Below are 26,683 nucleotides of genomic sequence, written 5' to 3'. Positions count from 1 at the left end.
AGCCACTCTGCGGCATGTGGGATCTTCCCAGGCTGGGGCATGAACCCATGTCCCCTGCATCGGCAGGCGGACTTTCAACTACTGCGCCACCAGGGAAGCCACTAAGCCAATATTTTTGTTTAATTTTAAAAATTATTTTGGCTTATGTGCTCTTGTTATAACCAAGAAACTGAGAATTACTCTAAATATCCTGATTATGGGTTTAGAATCCTGTGCATTTTATGATTATGTTCATTCTTTCAAATTCACAGCATCTTAAAATAACAACAATTAAAAAAACCGCACAAAACCTGCGAATGCATTTTACAAACACAACTTAGGAAGTTGGGCTACTATTTTCCTCTGTTTAAATCTTTCTGGGCTGCTGATTAGAACAATATGATTTAGGGTTTTCCCCCTAAGGATTAGGAAGCAATTAGTCCTAATGTGAAGGAATGACGGTCAATGCACATTGCACATGGGAAACATAGGATTTAATATTTGTCCTTGATAAATACAACTTCCTACTCAGTATTTCTGACATAGTTTTACAATGTTACTTGTAAAAAAAACTTCCTAGGGCTAGTGACTACAGGGTTTGTTACCAAACCAAACTTTGGCCTACTCACCAGACGTGGAAAAAAGCCAATCTACTGACACCGGGTTGTGAAGGAAAGTACAGTGTTGATTGAGGGCACCAAGCAAGGAGAATGGGCAGTTTGTGCTCCAAAGACCTGAACTCCCTGATGGATTTCAGGGAAGGGTTTTTTAAAGACAATGTGATCAGCTCATGCACAATTCTCTGATTGGTTGATGGTGAGGTAACTAACAAGGTGATGTTTCAGGGATCTCAGACACCAACCTTCTGGTTCCACCTGGCCTGGGGTCTTTGTGCTGGTGGTCAGCATGCAGTTAACTTCCTCCACCTGGTAGGGGTTTTAGTATCAGCAAAACAACTCAAGGATATGGCTCAAGATATTATCTATGGCCCTTGAGAAGGAACTAAAGGTCCTTGACTTTGTTTTATGGCTAAACTGTTATTATTTTGTCTTGCTTGACTGCTTTCCTTTATTTTTGCATTTGCTCACTTCTCTGATTAAATTTGCTCTTTGTAACTCATGGAAGGCAGAGGAGGCTAAAACTTTCTACAAACAAGAGCTGGGGGATCTAAGGTGGGGGGAGGTTGTCTGTCCCCAAGAGGGCCCCGCAGGGTCCTGCTTGGTTTCAGTTTGAATAGTTTCCTTTTATGTATGTAAAACTGAGACCTTTGTATTTTAAAATATTAGTGCTAAATTTGAAGGAGTTGACATTTAGATAACTAAGGAGGGAATGTTTTCAGCAAGACTGGGGTCAAATTCTTCTTAGACTAGACTGTTTCACATAGAATGGAGCTGCCAGTGGAAGTCTAATGTGAACACATGGCATTTAATTTCCATGAAAGTTTCAATATTCTGAGTAAAATGTGGCTATGAGTAAAATAATAAAATATAAGTGGAATAGCATTACAATAGTACCCTGCTGGGTTTCAGCCACCAGCAGTGGAAGGGGCTGTTCTAAGAGCATATGTCTTTTTGGCAAAATTCAAAGGCAGCTGCTCTGGTTAGTTTCATAATGCTCGTGAGATTTCCATTTGATTATAGAAATGATGTCTGCCCTCTGTTGCTAGGCCTGTCATTTTGCATTTGCCCTACCTGTGATGTTATTTGTTAAACTGCTTTTAATGAGAAAAAATACTTCCTGAGAAAAGCTTTAGCAACCCGCATATATTCTTTTTCCATATCTCATCCTTATTTGTATTCCCAACATGATGGATGACAACAGTTGCAAACTCATAATATGATTGTTCTTATCATGCCATGGTCTCTTGTAAATGCTGTCCTTTTTTGAGGTGGTGACCTGTTATATTTCTCTCTGCTGTCCAATTATTTTCTTGTAAAGGACTGATAAGTTAAATATGTGCCTGCTGTTTTTCTCTCCAAGAGCAGTTGCTCCTTTTTACAAATATTTAGAAACTCTGGACTTCCGTATCATAACAAAATGGAAGACTTACTAATATTTTAATCTCTAAAAGTGAGATGCTAAGAGTCTCTGTACACAAATCTTAAATATGTATATATACAGTGAAGTATGTGCAAATTATTGAGACAGTAAATCTGGCTGGAATTGCTATTTTGTCATTTTTTGCTGATTATTTGGGCAGTATACATAGGATTTCTGAGTTTCAATTTACTCATCTACAAAACGTTGAGACAAGTTAACATATATGTTGAAAAAATATAATATGCAGATATATATTAAAATTTCTACATACAGAAAATAGGTGTATTAATCTGACATTAGTATTTCCCTGAGGACACCAAAGAAGTACAACTGACTACTAGGTGAGGAATATCTTATTTAAGTGGTTTGTCTTTTGAAGAACACTTTCTATCAACGTAACTCATTCTAGTTATCTAAAAAAAGTGACTTGTGGAAAAATTCTCTCTTGAAATATTTGTTTTGTTCTGGATTCACAATTTTTCTGTGACAAAAGGAAAACATACAGGACAGATTACAATTTATAAATAAAAGTCAGTAAAACCAGTCAGGATTATAGAACATTACTCAAAAGAGAAAATAGTTGGTTATGGAAATTGAAAGAGCAACACAGGTGCAGAAGTTAAGTGGAAATTATGCAGCCAAAATTTAAAAGAAACATTCAAGAAGTATTTGAAAATGAAGGATTGTTATGGCAAATCAGAGTACCAATAAGAGTATGATCAGTGAACTAATTATATTATGTAAATTAAAGCATAATGAGTAAAAGAAGCTTCTAAAGCTTCTTATTTTCAAATAATGTAAGAGGTTGAGAGAACGGAGCCCAGGCCGCCCGTCAGGCCCGCGGCTCGGCTTCCGAGGCGAGGGGAAGCCGGGTGGGCTGGAGTGGCCCCGAACCCAAGCCCTCTCAGCCCCGGACTCCTGCCCGGCAGGAGGAATCTGGGAAGAGGCGGATGCAGGCGCGTCCTCCGGATGCGTTGCTAATGATGGAGGAGGACGCCTAGGTGCTGCTGAGGCCTGCTTCGCGGTACAGCCCCTTCGCCGGGAGAGTTTCTTTAAAGTGCAGAGCTCACCCCTCACCGTCACCCCTGCGAGGTGAAACTGGTCGACGGTGATGGACTAGAGTTCAGGAAGCGCCATTCTGGACCAGCATTTGGCATCAACAGCATTTTATATCAGCGTGGCTTATATCCATCGGAAACCTTTACTCGAGTGCAGAAATATGGACTCACCTTGCTTGTAACTACTGATCCTGAACTCATAAAATGCCTAAATAATGTGGTGGAACAACTGAAAGAATAGTTATACAAGTGTTCAGTGCAGAAATTGGTGGTAGTCATCTCAAATATAGAAAGTGGTGAGGTCCTTGAAAGATGGCAATTTGATATTGAATGTGACAAGACCACAAAAGATGACAGTGCCCCCAGAGAAAAGTCTCAGAAAGCTATCCAAGATGAAATTCGCTCAGTGATCAGACAGATCACAGCTACAGTGACATTTCTGCCACTGTTGGAAGTTTCTTGTTCATTTGATCTCCTGATTTATACAGACAAAGATTTGGTTGTACCTGAAAAGTGGGAAGAGTCAGGACCACAGTTCATTACCAGTTCTGAAGAAGTTCATCTTCGTTCATTTACTACTACAATTCACAAAGTGAGTAGCATGGTAGCCTACAAAATTCCTGTCAATGACTGAGGATGAGCTAAAGACAGTAATGTACTTGTATTCTCAAATGTGGTTTTCCTGAAACCAAATCAACTTTAGTTGATATATTTCATTGGTTAATTTTTAGATGGGGAAAACTTAACATTATACTTTACTGAATCTGTGCATAATTGTTCCATTCCTTGGTACCTGTTTCACTTTCCATATGGCTGATGTAAGTTATTGCACACTGTTCCAAAGGGAACTAGCAGATTTCATTAACATTGTAATGTCAATTCCTTTGAAGGTAGTACTGTAGATGGAAAAACTTTTGCCATAAAAATAAATGTCTTTCTAAATCAGACCTTTTGGTCAAGCAGCTTGACTCAGAATGTACAGAAATATTTAAATATAAAATAGAGCTAAAGAAATATGAATATTCAGAATGTTTGTTTAGATCCTGAAAGTAACTAATGATAGTCCATAAGTAATAAAATATTGCTCTTATTAGGTCCTTTTGCCATTTATTTCATTTGTATAGTTTCCATATTGAAAAATTTTCCAATTATTTGATTTTAATTTATATAACTTGAACCCATGAAGCTATGGATATTCCTACTGTTCAAATTGCTATGATACCAAACTTTTAAGAATGTCCTTTTATGTTTTATAAAATCAAGCTTTAAATGACAATGATGAAATAAAGTTAAATGTGTATGTTTTAAAAAAAAAGAAAAGGTAATCCTTGGTGGCTTATGTGAAATAATGTCATTAGTGCATAAAATATTCAGAGTATCACATCCCTGCAATTAGCAGTTATGTTGAATATTTTTTATTTACCCTTTCCAATCCATTTTCCACCTTTCTTCAATCTACTCTGTGCCCTGGTAATGCCAACTTCCATGGAATAAATAATTAGAACTCCCTTACCCACATCTAGTTGTGTTTAGCAACAGGGTTTGTTTGGCATGGTACAGAGGATAGGAATACAGCAAAGTCAGAACATGTTATCTGCCCAGCTTCTTCCCTGCCATGTTGTGGGTTCCTCCCCTAGACCTCAGCCCTCAGCTTCTGTTGAGCTAAGTATTCTGAGCATGTATATGCAAATTGGGAGAAACTATTTGTATTAATGTAATTATTGTATTATTCCAACTATGCTAGACTAGTTCAGTATATGTAAACCTAGAAACAATGCCATAACAACTTAAAAAAGTAAATAATATAACAACAAAGTATCAGAAAGAGAAATTAAGGAAACAAGTCCATTTAACTTTGCATCAAAAAGAATAAAATACTTAGGAATAAACCTACCTAAGGAGGCAAAAGACCTGTACTCCAAAAACTATAAAATGCTGATAAAAGAAATTGAAGACAACATATTTTCCATTATAGAATGGAAAGATCACAAGTTTTATATTTAACACACCAAAGGGTAAATTGTTCCTGCAGTATTTACTTCCTGTGTAATTTTCATGTCCATTAACCTCAGTTTTCTAACCTGTAAGATAGTTTTGATAATACTAACTTTTCATAATAGTTGTAAAGACATCATTTGAATAGGATTTAAGAATATAAGACAGATGGTTGGAAAGCACTGTTTTGGTGTACAGTAGGAAGCCCCTATGCCTGAGACACCTAGGATCCATTTTACTAAAAATAACTTTTAACGAAATTACTTAAAATTTATTAGTTTTTCACATTTCTCTTTTTATTCCTTCCCCTTGCAAAAATTATGTTTCTATAATCTTGTGTTTGATATGTTTTACTTTCTTGTTATCCTTTAAATAAAGCTCTGAACAGTCACCATTTTTCCTCTAAGTATAACTTTGACTATTTAGAATTGCTTTGATGTATGCAATTCTAATTTTGATTCATTTACTCCCAGATTTTCGTCCAAGAAAAATTGTTTTTTGAAAGGCAGAATTTTTTTTGAGATTAGTTTTTTTTCTCATTTTAAATTATATTTATAGATTAAACACAATTATATGATTCTATTCTGTTATAGCAGTCATATTATTGGGTTTTGACTTACAATTTATAAACCAAAACCAATATGTAATAGAATTTCCAATCCCATTCACCAGTCAAAATAGAGCTAAATCATTTCTGAATCTAGGATATCTAGAAATGGAGTTATAACTCTAGCTTTCCAGTAATTAAACTTCATTATCCAATTATTAATATGTTTTGATGTTCATAAAGTAAATAATATTGCTATGCATCTGGATTTTCGATGCTAAGCGATGAAACAGAAGTTTCAAAAGGATATTCACCTGAGTAAGAATAGTTCTGTAGGAACGTATTTTGTGATCACTGTTTTATTCTTCTGGGTAGGCAACTCTTCCCATGCTCTGTGCTCAGTTCTCTTTTGTAGATCCCCTTCTATTATTTCCATCTCCTTTCCTCTGCCTTTCTTTGCCTTCCAATTTCATTCTTCACAGTGCTTGGTCTCATCAGGTTTCATTGCCTGAACTGTCATTGTGTGTGTGTGTGTGTAAGTATGTGTGCATATATATGTATGTGTGCATATATATGTGTATGTGTGTGCACACACATTCTGTGTATCTGTATATCTGTGTCCTTCTGGCTCTTTCCTTGATATATGGACCTATAAATCTGTGAAATCAGCATCTCCACTTAAAAGTTCTCAGGAACCCCAAAAACTCAGCATGTGTCAAACTGAAATCACTCTACCTGAATTTATTATATTGTGAATAGTATCACTCTCACTCCACTGTCCAGCCAAAATTCCAGTCTTCTTCCTTGTCTTGTCCCTCCTTCTTATCTTTCCCACATCAAGTAAAGCACTCCAACCCTCTAATCCTTTGAATCCTACCATCCAAATATTTTTTTGAACCTATCCACTCTTCTATCGCATCTCTCCCAAAATTTCCACTACCATGATTTAGAACACAACCACTTCTTTCCTGGATTAATGTTTAGTCTTCTAATAAGTCTCTCTGCTCTGAGTTATTTCCATGTCCACATGTTCTCCACACAGTAGCCTATTTCTGTTTTATTTCTAATTATCATTCATTTGTTTTGAGTTGAAAGGAAGCTATTGTTGGATATTAATATCTCCAGTTATTAAAAACTACTCTGAAAAGAAAACCTACTCTGCCAGTTCAGAGGCTGTTGTTGTGAGGTGGTGGTGGTGGGGGCAGTGGTGGCAAAATAATCTGAGCATTTGAGGTACCCATTCCTCCATTCCTGATTCACCCAAGATAGCTCTGCATTTATCTTCTTTGTATATTATAAGTCTGCATTATTTTTATTGAAGAAAAGATGTGACAATGGTTGGAAACCATTATTATATCATTTTTCCAAGTAAAATTGTTCTCTATTGCAAATTCAATACAAATATGCTTACTACAGAATATCCCAATAAACAAATCCATATATCATGTTCCATCCCCTCAGAGTCCCAGAATTTCTCTGGAAATTATTTTTGTTTTCAGTAGAATGTCGTTTACTCGCTTTTCTTATGTTAGGTCTGTTCTTTCTCTCTTTTGATGAGCAGATTTAGCAGACCCAGACACAAACTTCCCAATCAAATTAAATGATTAAAAACGAATTAACTTATTAAATGTGTTCTTAATAGAGAATGCAAAGAGAAAATTTTCAAAAATATTTCCACAAGCATACACTCAAAATAAAAGCAATTGATTTTATAGCTAAAACCCAAGAAGTAGTCCAAGTGAGCTAATTTTTTAAAAAGTGCTATCTCACTTTTTATAAACTCAGAAATTTCTTTCTTTTTTTGTTTGTGGTTTTGTATGCTGGTATTTTAGGTATGAATAGCTCTGGGCTAGGGGCACTGGTTATAGATAATACTAAGTTGCTTGGGGGTTTAGGCTCTTGTATACACCATTACTTCTGTATTGCTGGTTCTGTTTGCTGAAAAGCATGATTCTTGTGTGCCCTCCCTGGCTCACATTCCAGAGGCAAACAGGAGTACTTTCAACTCCTGTCTCCACAACCAGTGACTTGTCTGTTAACTACTGCATTCTTTTATGCTGAGTGGAGCATAAAAGTGTAGCTCACTGCACTACCACTTCAGGCATCCATGATGAATCAATTAAGGATGTACTCGAGATAAAATCTCAGCTCAACTTTTAAATTTTTATTAAGTATTTGCCCCATCACTTGGACTACACAATTTTGGAGTCGCCTTCTGCTAATATTTTCTGGATTAAAGAAGAATTTTCTCATTTGTAAGATCTTCATGCCCTCCCTGACCTTCAATCTCTCCATCTTTTACTAGGACAGACAAGTTGGAGAAAAGAAAGATTCCCAAAGATATCCATCCTCTGTGGCCTCTGTTAGTTCTGAGATACGTTCCTTTCAATCAACACCAGTGTGGATGTATCCTGTCACTATAGCAACCATCTGCTTTCAGTAAGTTATTTCTACTATCTCTGATTTTCATTACAGACTCTATTTTAGTAATTCTTTAGAAAATAAGATTGCCATATTTAGCATATTCCTAACCTGAGTGCTCTTATTTCCTAAATCAGCAATTTTCTGCTTTTAAACAATTCTGAATACAATTTTACTTAAGTAACTCAAGATTTAAACAAACAGTAGAATTTTGTGAAAAGGACAAAATTTTGTTCAGTGGCTCAAAAGTAGTTGATAATTGGATTTAAAGATCAAGACAGAGTCAGTGTTTTATTGGAAATGAAGATCTTCAAAATAGTCTTTATTTGGTATTAGTAAGTAATTCCACCAACTCCTGCCCCAGTTTTAGAGTTAACATTGGCTGCTACTCTAGATGATCTGACTAGATTTCTTGGTTACTTATTAACTAGTACAAGGATGAAATTTCCAGGTGGTTCTCACAGTGAAAATTTATGATTCTTCGTGGCAAGCACAAAACAGTAGTTAGCCACATAAAAATTAGTGAATAATAAATTATGTCCAATATAAAAATTAGATGGTATGAATAAGCTATATATTTTAAAATATAAATAAATTATGCCTGTAAACTGTTATTTTATTTGAATAATCAATGAAAAGAAAGCAAAAGATAGTGATCAATGGATTTTATTACACTTAATCTTTTTAAGATTAGTTTCTCTTTGGAACAACCATTTTCTCTAATCTCAGAGTAGATACATATGAAATTACCAGCCATCCTTCTTTCTTTTTCTATTTGTTACCACAAAGTATCATGATTTTTAATCACATGGCTTTGTAATTTAGTGTTGGGAAATCAAATTTTCCAATTCTGATTGAGCAGGCATTTTTTAAAAATTCAGCAAATGTGTATTTTTATTAGCAGGGCAGGGAATAGAGTGCAGTTGAGTTATGCAAACACAGGGTTAGATCTTTTCTTTATTTAAAAGTTTTATATTTTGCTCATCGAATTTTTGCATTAAGTTGGATTTTTAAAATTGCATGAAAACATTCATCTTGAAAACTGAGTTTTTGCTACACCCTAAATTCTATACCTGAAGTGAGTACCTAAATTCTCTTGCCCTAACCACAGTCCTGTTATTATCAAGATCCCTTGAGAGATTTGACATATTCATTCATAATATTTAAAGATTTGTTACTAAAAATGCTAAATAATAATTTATTATTCCATGAAGATATGTTATTTTTAAAGAACATTTTCATTCCATAGTCAACGATAACAAATTGTTCATAATAACAAATCATTTTGGCTTTTCTTTGGATGATTTCCTAGGAAAGTGTGAAATCATAGCAGATAAGAAAATAATTGTCTTACATGAGCATTCTAATTATAAAAATCGAAATTATTTCTATCTGATGCATTTTTCTAAAGAGAAAACCCATTTACTTACATAAAAGTTGTATTTTTATCTAGGATGGGCTTTTCAAAATGAATGAAAGTCTAGATATCAAGTCAGTCTTATGTTGTTATGCCACAGATATTCACAGAAGAAATACAGTTTTAAAAATGATTTACTCTAATTAAACCTATAACATTTTTTAGTGGTCTCTTCCTCTAAAAGTAGACTTCCACATTTAGTTGCATGTTTGACTAGCCTTGCCGTAAGTGAGGCAATAAAAATAAGGTAAGGGGAGTTTAACATATGGTGAATTATGTGTTGGATTTGTCTATTCTGCTGGAGTGACACAGGGAGAGAAAAAAAATTTCCTGTAAATAAATATTTCTTTAAGACTTGAAGCTTTATATTTGTAGTTAGAAATAAGTAATTACTGAAAGACCATAATGTCCCTGTTGGATTTTATGAATCTAAAGATTATGTGATTTAATTTTGATATTTCATACATTGCTTGATATTTCATAATTCCTATGAACATTGGTACATCTCTAGCATCTTTAATTATTTGATAAATATATTAGAGTATTTTACATTTATAGCAAGAAATATGGCATGGGCAAAAGTCCATGAGAAGGAAACAATTATATCAAGTAAAACATAATTGAATTCTGTTTCTCTGAGGCAGTGTATCGGGTATTTGACTTACTAGTAGAAAATCACTTAACTTAAAAGAGCTATGTAAGTGAAAGCAAGTTTCTTTAGCATCTGGCTCTTACTGTTCTTACAAAAAGTTATGTGCTGCTGTTTTTTTCTTCAGTGTTAATGTGAATAGAAGGAATTAACTAAGTGCAAATGTATTTCACAGCATGATATGCTACAGGAAATAATGCCAAATACATGACAAGTAGAATTAGCAATTAAAATTAGGCATATAGTTATTATCACAGTATGAGTAAATATATCTACATTCTTACTGACATCAATGAAGATAGCACTGAGAATAAGTGAAAAGTTCATTTCACTATTCAAGACAAATTATAATCTTCACTGAGGACCTCAATAACAATTGAACAAATTTTTCTTTGTGTGTGTGTACCTGTGTCCTGATTTTCATATAGGACAGTAATGCGAGTAGTTACCTGATTATGTTAATTTCTGAAGTCACCAAGGACAAATCCTTTATACAGAATAAGTCTTGATTAATAAAACTTTGTTACTGTATGTTCACTTACTAGTTAAGTGGCAACTGCTGCCACACCAACTCTTGGCATTTAAAAGCTGAACTGGTGCCTCAGCAGAACTGTAGGGTTAGCAACTTTGGAGTTTCTCACAATAGTCAAATGCTTGGAATAATAAATACTTAAATTCCACAATCGTCTTCTATCATCTTTTTGACACTGCCTTAAAGAAAAACCACATTAGATATCACATGATAATATGTCTGAATATCTATATAGATATATAGAGAAATCTCTCTCTCTATATATATGGAGAGAGACAAAGAATATTAATAAATAAAAGTTCAGTAATCTATATAAGCATCATTCTTTAGTGCATATATTTAGCTAGCTCTTCACACTCACTTCATGTAAATCACAGAAAGTTTTCTTCAGTCAACCAATAAATATTTGTTGATTATATGTGATGTGGAACTTACAAAGATTAAAAATTTTGTTTCTCATTAGTATCGATATTTTCATCCAATAAATATTTTTGAGTGCTTATTCTGAATCCTTATGAAGAAATACTTATAGAATCCCTGAAAATTATCTATGAGAATATGTGAAAGGTGAACTATAGGAGGATTTCTTTATTTTTATATATCCAATATTGCACCTATATACACACATAGAAACACACATAGATACATCCTTCCATATACACACATAAATATTGATACTTTCTACTTTTTTGTATCACTTGAACTAAAAAAATAATAATCCCCATTTACTAAGTCATAAATCATACATAAATCTGACTTTACAGTCTGCTCTCACTTTGTTATACAGCAGAAACTAACACAACATTATAAAACAATTGTACTCCAATAAAGACGTTTAAAAAAAAAAAAAGAAGAGTGAGAATTTCAAGTCACAGATTTACCTCTTCAATGAGGATGTGTCCTAATCTTGGGGACAGCTGAGAGATTGGAGCTAACAGAGACAGATGCATAACAAGGGCAAAAAGCAATAGAAAAACTTTCCTTTCTATTATATATGCCATAGTACTGTAGCTGAGATAGCTTTCCTGTCAACAGCAACTTGTCTAAAATGCAATAAAGATAAAATCTATTGTGTAACATTAACAATATATGAAATATCTAGTAAGAAAATAATAAGTTGCCTAAGATAAAAAGTCATTAAGGAACAGAAAAATTTAAAACATGGCAGAACAATGCCATTGTAAGTCACATAGTAAACACATTAAAAGTATAAATCTGTAATTTACTGTGATCTCAGTAACAAAGCTATTCTTATTTATTTTTCCAGAATTAACATGGTGGAATACCTATGTGAGAAACCCTCAAATTATGTGGTTACTGAAAATTATGAAGTGTTTTTTCAAATATTAAAATGTATTCCATATCAGCGATAACCAAAATACAATTCTACCATAAGGATATACAAGCAGATTAATAAATCAACAAAAAGTCTAAAAGCAACACAAAGTCCATGTAGAAATATGATAAATGAGGCATCTTCTTATAATGTATCTACATCATAAATTAATATTAAAATATATATCCCTGCCCCATTTTATATAGTACTAAATGCTTGATGGATTTTAAAATGTGTCATGGATTTGAAATATAAATATAAAAAATAAGCTTTAAAAAAGTACTAAAAGATTAAATATGTGCTTGGAATATGTATGGTATTAGTGAAAAGAAGGACACAACAAATAGAAAACAAAAAACTGGTATGTGTCTTACAGAAAAATGTAAATGCTATTAAAATAACTAAACAAGATAAGTAAAATTTTAATTACAAACAATAATTTGGAAAATTGTATAAATTATGATCTAAATAAATCATATCCATAATACTTAAGTAACTCTTATAAATCAATACAAAATAGAAACAGGCACTTCACAAAAGAAAAAAAATAAAATGTTCAATAGGAATAAATCCCAGTATGAATCAAATAGATGTGCAGTTAAAATGATGATAGAACATGCTCCCCATTAGTAAAATTTTAACCGTAATGAAAATAAGCAGGTTGGTGAGCTGGGGAAATTGAATTCCTTATAATTACTAGTGGGAGTATGAATTGTGGAACTCTTATAACTGTCAATACATTTAAAATACATATACACTTTTATCTAATCATTACCGTTCTAGAAATGTGTCCTATTAGAAATACAGTTCAGATATAGAGGTAAAATAAGTTTAACTCAATTTTATTTTAACATTAATGTATAATCATAAATGTAAAGGATCAATAGTCTAATGTATAATTATGTAAAGGAATAATACGAAATTTTTAAAAGCTGGGCTGCTATTATAGGAGCAGACGTGAATAGTAGATATTCTCTGAAATGAAGAAAATAATAATGTAAACCAATACAGGGATAGAGGTTTTTATTCTGTAAGGTATCTCTGCTTAATCCACGTCATGTTTGTATGTGTATGTGTACGTGGAGGCCAATGGCGTCTATGGCACAAAGCCATAGACTGCATACAAACGTGTCCATTTACATATCTACCATGAAGAACCATGGACAATAGTCATTGTTTTAGTGATATTGAAGGAAAATCAAAAGAAGTCATCTATACAACTCAAGACTTGAAAGGCTAGATATTTCACAGAAATCTAGTTTCTACTTTACTGAAAATGTTTATTATTAAGGCTATACTTACTAGTATTTTTTCAGAGTTTATTTTAATTTCCCACATCCATTGACACAGCTGAGCGCATCCTATATCTTTTTTTTTTTTTTTTTTTTTTTTTTTTTTTTTTTTTTGCGGTAAGTGGGCCTCTCACTGTTGTGGCCTCTCCCGTTGCGGAGCACAGGCTCCGGACGCGCAGGCTCAGTGGCCATGGCTCACGGGCCTAGCCGCTCCGCGGCATGTGGGATCTTCCCGGACCGGGGCATGAACCCGTGTCCCCTGCATCGGCAGGCAGACTCTCAACCACCGCACCACCAAGGGAAGCCCGCATCCTATATCTTAATATGTTTCCCACCCTTCCAACATTCAGCAGGCTTTGACACTTTTCTACTAAATATTCCCTCATCTCTTTTATCACATCTTAGTCTTCTTTGTCCCTGTTTTTTCATCCAAAATTTTGACAATTGATGTTCCACAAGATTTCAAAATAAACTCTCCTATTTGCACCTAAAACACCCAAACTTTGCCACTGTTCTACTTCTGTTAACTTTCTAACCACCTTTGCACCAATAATTATTGACTTTATTTCTTTGCTCTAGAATTTCCAGTCAGAGTCAGCTACATATTTCCAACTACTAGTTTTCAATACCCAGCTCAAAATTCTTTACTCTGAGCAGTCTGACCCCTAAATTCCATGTCTTATATTCTTAGTCTTTCTTTCTCCTGTGATCCTATGATCCTTTGAACATATTTTAATATAGTCTCTCATAATCTGAAAATGACTTATTTATACATTTATCTCCACATGATATAGAATGACCTTTTTGTAGCAAATGCCTGTTTTGTTGTCCTATACACAATACCTAGATCACATTTAGTCATTAAATAATCATTTAAAGGAAAAAGAGTTTCCTAGTAAAATATCAGTGACAGTCATTCAGACAGCACAACTTCCTATGTCTATTCCACTAGAAGAAAACCTAAAATGATAGTTTACCTAGAAATATGGTTCTTTTATATATTAAAGATATCAATAAAAGCGTGCCTTCCTAATAAATCATTTTGCAAGAAGTTCATGCCACTACGAAGGAAGCGTAAAATGTCTTGGAGCAAGTCACTGAAGAACACAATAATAAAAGAACCATGGAATAAGAACAAAGAATATTTTCTTGCTTTAAAAAAACCCCCTATTTTTAGTGGATCTAGCTTAATTGAGTTGCTTTCTGAACACTTAACTCTAATGAAAACTAAATTTTGATGATTGAAGAGGAAGTATTCCAGTGATTACTTTCAAGGTTTTCGATAATTCATCAGCAGAGGTCACAGAGATCTGAGAAGGCAACAAGGAGAGAAATAGTATTGCACATTTGATACTTAAAATGAATGTACCATGAAGAATCCAACCCTTGAAAAACACTTGCTGTATGTAATCTGCTCAATGACCAACCTTGAGGAAGTCAAAGCAGGTGCTGTTCATCTGCCAAATCACACTCTCCTTTTCCTGATGAAAGAAGAGAAAAGGGAGCATGGAGTCGGTCTCCATGGACCAAGGGCTGTGAAATGCTAAGAAATAGAATGAAAACAAAGGAATACCAGTGCCTAATATTCTGCTTTGCTAGTAACATGTGCCAGATGTAATGGTGCATTAGTTGCCAAAGAAAGTTATTCCCAAATGGAGATATGTGTCATTTATAATAGGGAATTATATAATAAAGTAAGTACTCAAGGAATAAGAGTAATCAGCTGGAGAATTACTTACAGGACTTATTGAAGGGCAGACAAAATATGAAGCAACTTAAAACAGAAGGGAAAAGATCAGCACAAAATACTTCTTTGTCACTAATATTTTGGGACATTCTGATCAATTTTATTGATGTATTCTGGAAACGATTACACAGATAAAATGAGCCATAAAAATATTAAGTGATCCCTTTATACTGTGGGTTTAATATTCAGTCATTTTTAGAATTTTATGAACCATTACAATCAAACAATTTATGAACATTCAAAGACATAAAAATCAGGGTCAGCATTCTGAAGAGTGGCTATTTTCCCAGCTATGATAATATATCTGCTGAATAGTCAAGTAAGAGTTTTGCTCACATATCTCTATGAACAGTTCTTCAGCATATGGAATGTTGAGAGATTTAAAAGCAAAGTCATATAGACTTGACTAGATTAATTGTCAGAGCATCTTGAAGTTCTCTTTTACTTACAAATTATTACTTTGGGATTATTTAGGATGCAGGATAAGGTTTCCATCAATCACAATCTAGCAGAATTTCATCAGGCAGTTGGACTATCAAATAAAATACTGTGCAAAGATATTTCAGGATAATTATGAAGAAAAGTATCATTAGAATCTCTATAGTTTTTATTAATAAACAAAATACTACTTTGATACAAAATGAAAATGTTCTAGCCTCATTGTGATATTCATACAGATTTAGTCAGTGTACATAATAATTTTTGGCTTCATAAGTGAAAAGTTTCATCTGGAACACATTAAAGAAGAGACCAGACACTCAGTAGTAGCAGTACGATAAATGTAAAGGTCCAAAGATTTTCACTAGGAAAAAAGTATGTAAAAATATTATAGTTGCATGCATTTATAAAGTAAAAGAAATTGAGACGCAGAACATTTAGCTCTTATCTCAAAAAACTTCTGTATGTGACTAAGATTATTGAAACAATAGTCTTTTGCTAAGTGGGTACATATATTTCACATTTATCTGACAGAATTATAGCTTTTCATACTGTGCAAAGCACTCTTCTAAACAACAGAACTCAAAATGAATAAAATATGATTCTTGTTTTCATAGAAGAAAAATAGTTAAGTCCATACATTTTCATGTAACTATATGTAACTTGGAAATATGTGCATGCATACATATGTTATAAAGATTAAAACCATTCCTTCCCTATTTTATGAATAAAAGAACCTATATATATCATTATGATTGAGCATTTCTCAAGAAGCTCAATAAGTTGGAGAGAAAGTACACTTCATCACTGCTTTTCAGCTTCCTGCAGTTTTTTGTCATGTAGTAAAACCAGCAAAAGCTTCAACAGCGGAGGAGTGTCAGTAGGTATGTAGGTGACCAGGAGGAGACTGGCATGATTAGAATAAATGCTGCTTAATGGGAATTAGTGGGAATTGCTGTTCTTGAGAAAGGCCAGGAAAAAATGGAGGGAACATTGAAGTTTGTTAGCTCAAGATTGCTTTAAGTTTTATGCTGATTCAATGGCTTATCAGTAAAATAGTGACGTAGCTAGATAGACACGTGTTAACTTGGTTTTGGTCAACTTTAGTTCCAAATGCAGTGCCACATTAACATATGTTTATTATTGATTTATTTGTATTTTGATTTTTAGCTATAGTCAAATTTTTTTTATTATCCAGACCAATAGAGGGGAGGTTTGACATAGACACACCAAAATTTAAAAATATATCTATATATGTATATATATACACAGACACACATATTCATATTTCCCTTTAGTGTGTGTAATTTTGTTCAAGCCCTAGCTGAAAAATTCTTAATTATGTTTAGCTTAGACAATATTCAAATTATTTGGCATTCACTGAAAACACATAAATCACCAACGATAGCCATTAAGCCTCCTGAGAAGCAGTGGGGAAACAGTAATTATTATTTTAGGGTACTGTACGTATTGATTTTTAAGGCAGAAAACATTGTATAACTTTGATCAAGTTAAAGATGGTAGTATAGGAAGATTCTGGACTCACCACTTCCCAGGGACACAACAGATCTACAACTAAATATGAAATAATTCCCTCAAAAGGGACCTGAAAGTTTGAAGAACAGCCTCCACACCAGAGGGTAAAAAGACATTGTTGAGGTGGGTAGGAGAGGCAGAGATATGGTCTCTTCAAGGAAAAATCCACACCTCAGCCACAGTGATCTAGAGTCAAGAGAGATCACACAGGTATAGATCTTTTCCCTAAGGAATGAGGGATTCAATCTCTATATCAGGCACCCCCACCCCCTAGATTCTTAACAGGAAAGACAAGCTCCCCAAACACCTAGATTTGAAAAACAAGAAGGAATATACCCAGTAAAACTATAGAACTGCAGGGAACAGAAAATCCTCTCTTAAAGGGCTCACTCGCAGATTCACTCTACCCCAAAACCAGGGCAAAAACACCGTTTTGAAAAGCTCATGGACCATAGGTGGAGAAGACCCACTTATTAATATTGAAGCATCTTCCAGAGAGGCAGAAACCAGTTGGGACACTCCCTGGGAACTGAGACACTGGCAGGAGCCATTTTCATGATTTCAGGCTATTTGCTAATGCCAGTGCTGGTGGGCACCATTTTGGAATTTTCCATTTAACTTATTAGCACCAATGAATGCACCCCACTGAGATCCCTGCCTACCTCTACACCTTGGTCAAACCTCCCAGTAAGCCAAACAATAGCCCTGCCCACCAACACTCGGCAACAACTGCAGCCCTGCCACAGCAGGAAGATGCACACAGCCCACATAGGGGACATCCTTTGAGTACCTGGCTCTGGTTAGCCAGGCAGAATTGTGCTTCTGATCCCCACAGGCCACTCCTTCAAGACTGAGATAACTGATTTACCTAATACTTTGATACAAACAGAGAATTAGGCAAAATGAGGAGGGTCTGTTCATATATTCTATTTCTTCCTGGTTCAGTCTCGGAAGATTGTTCTTTTCTAAGAATTTGTCCATTTCTTCCAGGTTGTCCATTTTATTGGCATAGAGTTGCTTGTAGTAATCTCTCATGATCTTTTGTATTTCTGCAGTGTCAGTTGTTACTTCTCCTTTTTCATTTCTAATTCTATTGATTTGAGTCTTCTCCCTTTTTTTCTTGATGAGTCTGGCTAATGGTTTATCAATTTTGTTTATCTTCTCAAAGAACCAGCTTTTAGTTTTATTGATCTTTGCTATTGTTTCCTTCATTTCTTTTTCATTTATTTCTGATCTGATCTTTATGATTTTTTTCCTTCTGCTAACTTTGGGGGTTTTTTGTTCTTTCTCTGATTGCTTTAGGTGCAAGTTTAGGTTGTTTATTCAAGATGTTTCCTGTTTCTTAAGGTAGGATTGTATTGCTGTAAACTTCCCTCTTAGAACTGCTTGCTGCATCCCATAGGTTTTGTCCTCGTGTCTCCATTGTCATTTGTTTCTCGGTATTTTTTGATTTCCTCTTTGATTTCTTCAGTGATCACTTCGTTATTAAGTAGTGTATTGTTTAGCCTCCATGTGTTTGTATTTTTTACAGATCTTTTCCTGTAATTGATATCTAGTCTCATAGCGTTGTGGTCGGAAAAGATACTTGGTACAATTTCAATTTTCTTAAATTTCCCAAGCCTTGATTTGTGACCCAAGATATGATCTATCCTGGAGAATGTTCCATGAGCACTTGAGAAAAATGTGTATTCTGTTGATTTTGGATGGAATGTCCTATAAATATGAATTAAGTCCATCTTGTTTAATGTATCATTTAAAGCTTGTGTTTCCTTATTTCTTTTCATTTTGGATGATCTGTCCATTGGTGAGAGTGGGGTGTTAAAGTCCCCTACTATGATTGTGTTACTGTCGATTTCCCCTTTTATGGCTGTTAGTATTTGCCTTATGTATTGAGGTGTTCCTAAGTTGGGTGCATAAATATTTATAATTGTTATACCTTCTTCTTGGATCGATCCCTTGATCATTATGTAGTGTCCTTCTTTGTCTCTTCTAATAGACTTTATTTTAAAGTCTATTTTGTCTGATATGAGAATTGCTACTCCAGCTTTCTTTTGGTTTCCATTTGCATGGAGTATCTTTTTCCATCCCCTTACTTTAAGTCTGTATGTGTCTCTAGGTCTGAAATGGGTCTCTTGTAGATAGCATATATATGGGTCTTGTTTTTGTATCCATTCAGCCAATCTGTGTCTTTTGGTGGGAGCATTTAATCCATTTACATTTATGGTAATTATCGATATGTATGTTCCTATTCCCATTTTCTTTTCTTTTCACATTCCTTGGCTCATGGGCCCTTCCTCCATCTTGAAAGTCAACAGTGTTGTATTTCTCTCATCTTTCTTTAATCTCACATCTCTCTCTGACCATAGCCTGGAAAATTTTTAACTCCTGTGATTAAATTGGGTCCACATGAATAATTCAGGATATTCTCCCCATCTCAAGGTCAGTAAATTTAATTACTTCTTCAAAGTCCCTTTCGCCATGTAAGGTAACATATTTATAGGTTGCAAGTGTTAGGGTGTGAACATCTTTGAGCGAAGGGCATTATTCTGCTTCCCATGGGGGCAATAGAAAATAATTGGAGTGATGGTTCAGTCTTTGGAGAACTAGGCATGTTCATCTTGATCTGAAAATGTACCTGACTGACTGACTACCAGAGAAGGAGCTAGAGTAGGCATAGAAGACTACTTTGCATGGAGAATGGATAATGAAGATACAAGCTTTCAGATACAGTACCATCAGTTCTTTTGTGTTCATTTTCAAAATCATCTGCTATCTCAGTAGTGTGGTTATGAATGTAAATCAACTTTATCTATAAAAGTTAACATTCTGGCAAACTGATGTCTGTCTGAGGGAAAAAAATATTTCCCTCCAACTCTGGTAAAAGAGAAGGCATTTCTATATACTGAAGCTCACATTAATACATTTTTTAAATCCCTTAATATAAAATTAATTTGCTTTCTCTATTTGGTTGTTTTTCATGAAAAAAAGAAAAAAGCCTCCAGGAATTTTGCCATCATGAAGTCAGTGGGGAATTGTGCAGGGAGAGAGTAGAGGTAAAACTAGGATGTAGATAGAAGAATAGGACCTGAAGAAAGGGACTCACTCTTAGCATTATAGTTCTTCTCCCAGAAATAATAAATTTTGAGTATATATATAGGTAGATTATTGACTTTGGGCTATGTTAAATAGAAGTTAAATAAAATGATGCCAAATGTTGATTCAGTTTCTTTTAGTATTACGATATATGCTTCCTTACTTTCCAAAAGCAGAGCAGGAAAATTTTAAAAACAATCCAGTATTCAGAAATATTTTACTTTCTTAATAAACCTTTTCTTCCCCCAGAGCTGCCATGAAATTATGAATTCTGCCATCAATTGCCAAACATTAATATACAGCTCACTAGGGACTGGTGTATATGCAGTGATTATTGCTGGGTATTTCAGTTGGGGCTCACTCACTACTCTGTTTAGGCACAGCGACTGGAAAGATCTTTTTAAAGTATGTGCTTCATTTAAGTCCCAAGCATTTTTTTTTTGTACTTAGAGATGCATAGCTATTTATGATATGAATCAAGTAACCACAATAGCAGCCTTTAAAAACTATTTGAGGCATCTTTAGAATTTTTTTACATGATTACAGTAGAGGATATTTTAATTTTTTAATATGAAATGACTAAAAATAGGGTAACGAATGTTGAAAAAAACATAAAAAAACTGCACTGACTATTTCATATGTATTAGAAAAGACACTGTTTTTTCCCTCTATACTCCTTTTGGAAGTGCAGGATGTATGTCATGTATACCAGTATTCCCTCTTCTCTATGGCATAGGGAAAGCATGTCAGAAACATGATTTCCATGTTTGGATGTGCAAATTGTGCACTACCCCATCAAGAGGACTCCATTTATGTGGGCTTTGTAAATTCATATGTTTGGTTGTCACAATATCCCAGAAAATGACTGTAATGTATTTTGGATGACAATACTTACACTACAAATATTTTCTCAGAAAGAAGGGGGAGACTGTCTATATTCAAAACACAATATCAACTAGAATTCTTGTCCTAAACCACCATCCTTGTATTTTAAAATGCTTTTGTTTTGGTTCTACTAGAAATTATTAAATGTACTAGGCACAAGAACTGTGAAAAAACTTTAAGGAAGACATTGTCTATTCATCAAGGTACTTGAAATCTTTCCGAGAATGTAAAGATGCATGTTAATAATTTATAGTAGGAAACTAAATAAATATTGTGGAGAAAATGTGTATCAAGACTCAAATTATGAAAAAATCACCATTGTGTTGTACTAATTTAGAACCCATAGAGCATTTAGAAATTATTTAGACCACAGTCACACAGTAGCACCAGGACTCAAGTTGCTAAAATCAAGTCATACACTACTTCTAACACTGTGTCCCTGGTTATTTCACTGGAAAGTCAAAGTTGAGTCAGAAAAAACTCAAAAAATGAAGACACTAAAGTTTCACAGATGCTCATCTTTCACATTTTAAAAGATATCTACTTCTTTTAGCTGATGATATGACTTCATAATCTAGGAGTAGTGTCAGTAAATAAGATAGGTTTGTATCTAAAATATGACAAGTAAACATAAATGACTTAGATAACTCTTCTGAAACCAAATTTGGTCTTTGGGGGCAGGAGATTTCACTAGCCATTTACCATAGATCTGCTTGTCTGGCCTTTCCTCACAGTTCTTCTTCTGCACTTCTCTCTTTTCCATTGGTAGGGATTGTCACCCTGGCCTCTTTGCCACACCTTCTTTTTTCCACTCCCCTGAGGAGGAGTAACCTACCTCTCTATATTCAGATGGTATTAATCTAGCAAAAATCCTAAATGTGGCAAATATGCTTTTTTTTTTAACATCTTTATTGGAATATAATTGCTTTACATTGTTGTGTTAGTTGTTGCTGTATAACAAAGTGAATCAGCTATACGTATACATATATCCCCATATCCCCTTCTTGCATCTCCCTCCCACCTTCCCTATCCCACCCCTTTGGTGGTCACAAAGCACTGAGCTGATCTCCCTGTGCTATGCAGCTGCTTCCCACTAGCTATCTATTTTACATTTGGTAGTGTATATATATCCATGCCATTCTCTCACTTCGTCCCAGCTTACCCTTCCCCCTCCCCGTGTCCTCAAGTCATTCTCTACGTCTTTATTACTTCTTCATTGTGACTAGGGGCAGTTAAGAGAGGGAATGGTAGAGAGACTAACTCAAACTTTCTATTTGCTGTTGTTTTACATTGTCTTACTTGGAGAATTTGGGAGTGGTGGGAGGAGAGAAAGCAAGACTATTTTAGCCCTTGGAGTGCCTTTGTCCTCTAATATAGCTTTTATACCTAATCTCACAATCTCCAAATGCATTTTCTTGTTTGTTTGGGTTTTTTTGTCTTTTTTTTTTTTTTTTTTTTGCGGTACGCGGGCCTCTCACTCTTGTGGCCTCTCCCATTGCGGAGCACAGGATCCAGATGCGCAGGCTCAGCAGCCATGGCTCACAGGCCCAGCCACTCCGTGGCATGTGGGACCTTCCCGGACCGGGGCACGAACCCGGGTCCCCTGCATCGGCAGGCAGACTCTCAACCACTGTGCCACCAGAGAACCCCTCCAAATGCATTTTCTAATTTAGTTCTTGGTCACTGGCTGAGAACATCCTCAGATTCCCACCTATTCATGCATTTCTCAAGATGTTCATCTAGTTCCTCTGCTTTTCCTCCAATTAAGTTAGATGACATATACATGCACTTATATGTTATCAGCCCCTTCATTTATGCAGTATACCCTGTATTGTCTTATCTACTCAAGATCATTGCTCCAGAAATTCTCCCTGATTTATCCTACACTTTATTATCTTTCACACTTTATTCATTTCATCATTTTAAAACATGCTGGTGTTTTTCCCCTCCTAAAATGAACACACCACAGATGAATAAATTTTCTCCTGACTCCATTTTCCATTTTTGCCCACCAACTACTGCCCCATTTCTGTGGTCATCTCCCAAGCAAACTTCCTCAAATTGTGTGTTTTCACTTTTCCAGTTTTTCTCTTTCATTTCTCATAAGCCTATCCAATTAGGCTTTCTTACCTACCATGCTACCAAAACTGATCTCATCAATGACTACTCAGCAGTATTTAAAACTATTGACCACTCCTTCCTGTTTAATATACTTGCTTAATCTGGATTCCAGAATACCATGATTTTATTTCTACCGTACCAGTAGCTCTTTCTCAGTGTTATAGAAATTAAGTTTAAATCCTCTTTTAAATTGCTTCAAGAGTGCAGGGACCATGACTATTTGGTTCAACAGTACATAGTGCCTGTAATGAATATTCTGCATGCAGAGCCCAACAACAAAGAAAAAGTGAGAAGTGCTTATTCTAGGAGAAAGAATCATGATAAAATATTAAAGCCAAGCTTAAGACTTTATGATCAGTAAAAGAGGGTTTTTTTTCCTACATATATTGTGTAGACAGTGGACTGTTACGCTTGTAAATGATCATTAAGGATATTAGAACAGTTTATGTGAGTAACTGCAAGTTTGTACATACTATGCTTGTTTTCATAACTCAGGTTGAAATGTATAATTCTATCAAATCTAATTATCCTTCTATGGAGGTCTTACCCTAGCATTTTGCAAAATGCTGGAGATTAGAAAAGAGTTACATGATATTTTTTCTTCATTAGACCATTTTTGGAGTACACTCAATGCAAAAGTCATAAAATTTTCTGTAGAGTTTTATGATTTTATTAGACAGGAGCCACAACTGTTGAAGAAAAAATCATTCTGACACTTTTAAAATCATGAAGACTTTATTCAGGACTATTGTATTAGGTGTCAAGACTTTCACAGTAAGGGAGAGAGATGGGGCTCAACTGCAAACACAGCAAAGACAGCAGGTGATTTATAGTCAGTGAGCAGAATGAGGAAGGACCAGTGGCTGGAATATTACTAGGAGGAGACATCAAGAATATGGAGATTCTTGCTAAACTGACTTAGTAGGATTCTTGTCAAAACGCCTATGCAGCTGAAGATAAGGCCCACGGATGAGGTCTAGTCAAAAAGACATCACAGAGAAGCCTGTCTAAAGTTTGGCCAAGGAGAGAATCTTTGACCTCCATTTATCAAAGATTTAAGGGCTTCCAGATGTCCTATTGCTGTTATTGTTTCATAATATTACAGTTGACCAAAATTATCCAAATATCATGATGCCTTTAATAGCTCTATATTGAACCACATTACTTCTGCCTTCCAACCCAGACATATCACTCCAGGATAAACATTTATCAACCTCTCCAAACCCACTTCAGCTACTTGTTTTTCAGTTGTATTCCCGAGGTTCGTTTGCAGTGTTTAACCTTTGTCATCTCTTTGGATTAATACTTTGTTCTCTGCCTAGGACTTCTCTAAGTTGCTAGATTTTATACTAATATCATAGACCAGCATCTTTTGTTAAGTGTTCTCAATAGAAATATTCCTCATAAGCCCTGTATTTTTTCATTACCAAGGCTTTCCCCCTGTCTCAGAAGGGTATCTTGGCAAAATTGTTGGGCTGATATGATATTTTAGTTTATTTAACTTAATAGTGTTATTAATTATAATAGTGATTTTAATTGACTTTTACTTAATAATCAATTGATGTTCTTAAACTTTAAAAAAATGCCCTAGTTAACTGACTTCCTTGATAGAATGTTTTATTAGTTTTTAAAATAAATTATGAAACAGTGTTTTGTCCATCCCTGATTCCATAACTTCTTCCCTCACCCTGTGAAGCTCTAATCCTGAAGGCTTTTACCAATAAGCTCAGCCTCACATTGGTTGTTAAAGAAAGAAAAAAACACTTTGAGCAGAAGAGGAAGTACATAAGTAACTTAACAAGTCAAGCTTGTGAGATATGGATCTATTATCTAGCATGGTTCCTTTTCCAATGTGCCTGTAGCAATTTGTAGACATGAAATATGTTCCCAGTTGCCATTCTAACCCCCTGTATTGATTCAGTTTCTGAGTGTGATTTTTATACCAACACCTCACTGAACAATGAGTTCTTGTAATAATCAAAGACCAAAGGTATTTTCTGAACCACAGATGATATGTTTAAGACTCAATTTTTCCAGTTTCTTCTGTATCCTTCCTCCTGTAGAATGGAATCTATTCAATATCCTAAATGAATAATCTCTCGAGTCTGGCTATATTATGGAGCATATCTAGGATCATGATGATACTGCTCACTAGACAATGCTTCTCTTAGCCTATGTCACAGTGTTGTGTAAGAGCCTATGTTTTCTAGCTATTCATCCAGTAAAATGTAATTTTCTTGAGAGCAAGATATTCTTACATCACAAAACTCAATCAAGTAATAATAGATAACCTAAATATTCCTATAAACATTTTAAAAAGTGGATCCATATTTTAAAATCTTCCAAAACATAAGGCCCAGATATATTGACTGGTAAATTCTACCAAACATTAAAAGAAGAAGTAGCACCAATTCTATATAATCTCTTTCAGATAATAGTAGAGGAGGGAATATTATACTAAATCTGAAGCAGACAGTATAAGAAAAGTCCAGTATACTTTTTGAACATAGCTTAAAATATCTTCAACAAAATATTTGCAAACCAAATCCAGCAATATATGAAAAGAATAATAAATCAAGACTAAGTGATTTTGAATTGCATTTTTCTGATGATTAGTGATGTTAAGCACTTTTTCATATACCTGTTGGCCATTGGTATGTCTTCTTTGGAGAAATGTCTGTTCAAGTCCTTTACCCATTTTTTAATTGGTTTACTTTTTTTTTGCTATTAAGTTGTAGGAGTTTCTTATATAATCTGTATGTTAACTTCTTATCAGATATAGGATTTATGAATATATTCTCCATTTCCTAGGTTGTCCTTTTGCTCTGTTGACTGTTTCCTTTGCTATGCAGAAGATTTTTAGTTTGATGTAGTCCTACTTGTCTAGTTTTGCTTTTGTTACCTGTTCTTTTTGTGTCATATATAAAAAATCTTGCCAAGACCAGTATCAAGAAAATTTTCCCCTATGTTTTCATCCAAGAGCTTTGTAGTTTCAGTTTTAATGTTTAAGTTTTTAAACATTAAAAACTTTGATGTTTTAAATTTTGAGTTAATTTTTGTGTATGGTGTAAGGTGAGGATCCAGTTTCATTCTTTTGCATGTGGATATCAAGTTTTCCCACCACCATTTGTTGAACAGTATATTATTTCCCCATTATGTATTCTTGGCTCCTTTGTCAAATAGCAGATATATGTGTGGGTTGATTTCTGAGTTTTTTTATTCTATTCCATTTCTCTATATATCTGTCTTTATGCCAGGAAATGTAAAATGGTGCAGCTTCTATGGAAAATAGTATGGAGGTTCTTCAGAAAATTAAAAATAAAATTACTATATGATCTGTCAACCGACTTCTGGGTATAAATTGTAAAGAATTGAAATCAGGATTTCAGAGAGGTATTTTGCACTCTTATGTTCATTGCAGCAATATTCACTAAATGGCAAAAATTAAAAATAAAGAAAGAATCTTAAAAACAGCAAAAGAAAAGCAGCTAGTTACATACAATGGAACTTCCATAAGACTATCACTGACTTCTCAGTAGAAACTTTACAGGCAGAAGGGACTGGTGCAATATATTTAAACTATTGAAAAGAAAATAC

The 26,683-nt window shown here is 34.5% G+C and overlaps 1 long non-coding RNA gene and 1 pseudogene across 1 annotated transcript in view; both read left to right on the top strand.

Moving 5' to 3' along the window:
- LOC137224125 (mitotic spindle assembly checkpoint protein MAD2A pseudogene) overlaps positions 1-4,397 on the top strand; it is a 34,572-nt pseudogene extending 30,175 nt beyond the window's left edge.
- The window catches only part of LOC137223163 (uncharacterized), a 134,039-nt gene that overhangs the window by 64,788 nt on the left and 42,568 nt on the right, over positions 1-26,683 (top strand). Inside the window, exon 3 of the long non-coding RNA XR_010942741.1 lies at positions 7,925-8,058. This is a non-coding gene — a long non-coding RNA (uncharacterized lncRNA). The remainder of the gene's footprint in view (positions 1-7,924; positions 8,059-26,683) is intronic.

Source organism: Pseudorca crassidens, chromosome 4, assembly GCF_039906515.1.
Source record: "Pseudorca crassidens isolate mPseCra1 chromosome 4, mPseCra1.hap1, whole genome shotgun sequence".
Classification (NCBI taxonomy): domain Eukaryota; kingdom Metazoa; phylum Chordata; class Mammalia; order Artiodactyla; family Delphinidae; genus Pseudorca; species Pseudorca crassidens.
The sequence above is the reverse complement of the archived record's forward strand: the minus strand, read 5'-3'. Positions and strand labels throughout refer to the sequence as shown.